This window comes from Trachymyrmex septentrionalis, unplaced genomic scaffold, assembly GCF_001594115.1.
Source record: "Trachymyrmex septentrionalis isolate Tsep2-gDNA-1 unplaced genomic scaffold, Tsep1.0 scaffold203, whole genome shotgun sequence".
In the NCBI taxonomy this organism is placed as follows: Eukaryota; Metazoa; Arthropoda; class Insecta; order Hymenoptera; family Formicidae; genus Trachymyrmex; species Trachymyrmex septentrionalis.
The window spans coordinates 53,535-57,733 of record NW_017305213.1 but is presented as its reverse complement, the minus strand read 5'-3'; the positions used below and the strand labels follow the sequence as shown (position 1 = coordinate 57,733).

Sequence of the window (4,199 nt, the reverse complement as noted above, 5' to 3'; positions counted from 1 at the left end):
TTACCTCGTCGAAAGATTGAACGCCTTATCTTTGTGACCAACCAACGAGAAGATAGTCACGTGACGTATCGCTTGCCTCGTTGCCAATCTATTTATCGCTTTTTATAATCTTAGGGTTACTAAACCTTTTACGACTAAAACTTTTACGTGCAATGGCTTTAAAAACTTACAAGTACTTATAACTTTATGCAATGTCTTTATAGAAACTTCTTGCTGGCCATCTATAAGGTTAATGAGAAATTGTAGATATTTATGAACTATCGTACGTCTTATGGTACATACAAATAGAATTTAAGAATTATAAATTAGTCATAAGTTCTTACAAGTCTTACGAGAACAAATTATGAGCCTTACGATTCTGCTCAGAATTAATTCATAATTTTTCAAATTAGATCTATTAATTCTAGGCTAGAATTATGAAGTTTTCGAGCATCAAATCTTTCGATAACTTCAATAGTAATAATTACTAAAAAATATAAAGTTTTAGTTAGAGAGAGATTACACTTTAAGAAAATATTAACAAAATAGATTACTAATTATTGCTTTTAATTTTTTTTTTATTTGAAGAGCCAATATCTACTTTTAATTTTTATACATTACTCCTATAATTTATTATTTTTTTATATCGATTAATTAATACACATTTCCTTAACGGAATATAATATCGAGTTACAGAATGGTTACAATTCTATCGCAAAATCACGAAACCGAAGCGATAATCAGTAATCTGTTCTGAGTCGAAACTCGATATGATCCAGGACTCTCCCTTTGGCGAACGTACATTCGCCGCTCTTTCGAGTTGGTCGCAGAACATTGATCAACACGTTTTCCAAGGTGTAATGTGAATCCGAGCGCAACGATACATCAATACGCTGAGACGAGAGAGAGAGGGAGAGAGAGAGAGCCCTCGAGGGCGGCCGAAGTAAATTCGAAGGCGTCAGGGATGAATGATAGAGGGTGAACAAGGACCGGCGGCGAAGGGTGCGCTAAGGGCCGAGAAGTGAAAGAGAGGAAGAGGAAAATCCTACCCTCTCGGATCTTATGGCGCCACGGCGCGACGCATCGCGACGCGACACAGTGTCGCAAACAACCTGGCAGTCGCCGCGAGACACGCTTGATGGCATCGATCATTAATGCCATGAAAAACAATCACGAACGAGACTGCTGTGATGCGAAAGCTCCCTTCGATCTCTGTAGGAATAATTGCGAACAATTTTATTTCGAAGGGGTTTACATTTGAGATGCCTCAGTAATACATTGAGAGAAAACTTCGATATTTGTATAATTATATGGTAAAATGTTTATGGTTTGGGCACTTTATTTTTATAATTATTATGCTACAAATTAACATAATAATTATATTTGTAATTAAATATTTATATATTCTACAAAAAATATATATAGTTAGTACCAAAAAATGACTATAAATTATAGTTTAAATTATAGTGACTGCGATCATCTTTCTCTCTCGATATAAATGATTTAATGATTTAACACTAAGAGTTTCTTACTAATACCGGTAATCGATTCTTATATTTAAAATCTTAAGTACAATCTTAAGCTGTCATAAGCCAATCACTTAAGATATATTATACATTAAGATAAGTCCTGAAAACAAGAATAAACTTGAAATATTAACTTAAAAATGGGTGGAGGGACTAAACGAATAAATTATGAAAATAAAAAAAATAATGAAATTCAAATTTATCAATATAAAAAATATATAATAGTTATTGAAAAATTTCATAATCCTATTCTATCATTTACATAAATTGTATATACGTATAAATTTATAATTATTCATCTTGTTGAATTTAATTCTTTTCAATCTATTTTCTTTAATTAATATACGAAGCGAATTACATTTAATCTAGTAGTAATAATTTACTGTTCCCAAAGAAAGTTTTATGTGACAAGTTTTGTACGATTCTTTTTAGTAATTCTATTGTTTTTCGAATACGCGTATATATTTTCGAGAGAGAAATGGCGTTTAAAAACGCAAACAGTTGTTATATTTTTGTTTTTAAATCCCTGGCTTTGTGTCCCGTACGATTTCATTGTTCCCGCGGGGCTATCCTTTCGAATCACTCGCTAAGGCTAATTCGCGTCGGAAGGTAATCTCTGTTTACGGTGCGCGATTAATCTTCTATCGCTCACACATATTTATCGCGACGATACACACGCGTGCGTATTTGTGTATGGAACGACACGCGGTTGCGACCGCGAGATAGAATACGATCGGAAGGGTGGAAAAACACAGTGGCCGCGGTATTTTGTGAAAGGGTTGAATCGGGCGGGGACGAAGCGAATGTAGGTTCGATCACCGTGCACACACTGTGTATCATAAATTGCGGCACGGAGGAAACCGATACTTCCTCTCTTTTTATCCAGATCTATAATGTTATTTTATAGTTATGTGAAAACTGCGATGGATTTTTACATACCGTTGAATAAGAATGCGCTCAATACTTAATTAATATTTGACTGAAACTTACTCGATAAACTATAAAGAGGAGAAAAAGAATTTACAGTATATGTTCATTAAAAAATTTATGTCGAAGAAGATATAGATGTATTGTTAAATTCATAATAATGTCAAATTATACCTAATTTGAACTATTTTTAATTATATCTATAGGCAACCGTTGCATTAAATGTACCGTTCGTGTTAATTTAAAACGATAGAGTTAAACAATTTAAGACATGTGTTAAATTTGAAAAATTAGTTTATTATTTGTTTATTAGAGCATACGTTAATATGCTATTTATTCCGAAATGCTACTTACTTCGAAACAAAGAAATTTGATCATAGAAATGAGTTGATTAAATGTGGTTATTTTTTTAACCACATATTTTTATATTAAAATGATATATATTATATGATATACTTGGGAGTTAAAAAATGCAAAATATTATTTTTAACTTAAGGAATTAACAGTTCAAATTCTTACATCCTAAAGTTTGATTAGCCCTTGTTTACTTAATCAAATTTAAGGAATTAATTTAAATTTGATTCTTTAATATTTGACAGTGTGCATTCTCGAAGAATTGAATGATATTTAAATATAAGATGTATTTAAACAAATGTGATGTATGAACGTGTGGATATAATTTGAGATTTTATTTGGTTCTCTAATTGATAGCGCGTGACTCCCTCGGAATTTCGCGATGGAGATGACGTCGGAAAATAACGTATTACCCGGTATGTCCGGTAGTGTCCGTGCAGAGCCCTTTAATGGATTTCTACTATTTCACTTGCAGCGTCCGAACCTGGTATTTAACATGGGCCACGCGTATCCGATAATCGGGTGAAATTCATGCTCGTTGGATACTGCACAGACTCTGGTGTCGGTTCCAGCTATAATTCCTCGTTACGAAGCGCGGTCGTCAGCTTATAACGGTAGAGAGACGATACAGGGGATGAGAGAAGGTAAAAGAGAAAGATAGTTGCGCCGACATCCCACGCCATTCTACTTCCGAATACCGCGAGAAACTCGCCAGCTGTGCGAATTTTATTCCGCACGACTCGCGTCTTTTATGAAACGCGAAGGGTGCTCATAAATTTTTCATCGGCGCAGCTTAAACGTTTAACGTGCCAATCTCCATATTTATCGAACTTGCCTTGCCTCAATACATGTAATTAATAATAATCCTTGTCCCAGACTTACGATCTTGTTCCATGAAAGATCTCGATTAATTTTTTTTTGTGTCATGTTTGAAGTGTAGGATTTAAATTTCCCAAGATACTTAAGTATAAGTTGCTTTACAAATTAGATGGAAAAATTGCCATTAATTTAAAACGGGTTTAACAGTAAAATTATTCACGAATTATTTAACTATTTTCAAGTATTTAAAGTCGTTTATAAATCCTTACATATAATATTATATATACATATACAATAATATTAAAAAGTTTATGGCGTTTGAGGGACACCCCTTGGAAATTCAGTAAGAACATTGAAATTTGAATAAATAAATCATGTCATTCGTGCAATATAATAATAGTTTTTGAAACGTTCCCCAAACACTGCAAATATTTTAATAACTCTATCGTATCCAGATGTCAAAATCTATTTTAAAAAATATAATTTCTCCTACTTATAAATATTTTTAGTTAAAAATCGGCCCTTTTTTAATCCCCTTTTATCTTACAACGAATAATCGTAAGAAAAAAGTAATAACGTAAATTCGTATCTTAC

General features: G+C 32.9%; 1 long non-coding RNA gene across 1 annotated transcript in view; it reads left to right on the top strand.

Annotated features, from left to right (window-relative positions):
- The first annotated feature begins 1,086 nt into the window (after positions 1-1,086).
- The window catches only part of LOC108747929, an 11,711-nt gene continuing 8,598 nt past the window's right edge, over positions 1,087-4,199 (top strand). The window contains exon 1 of the long non-coding RNA XR_001939279.1: positions 1,087-1,097. This is a non-coding gene — a long non-coding RNA (uncharacterized LOC108747929). The remainder of the gene's footprint in view (positions 1,098-4,199) is intronic.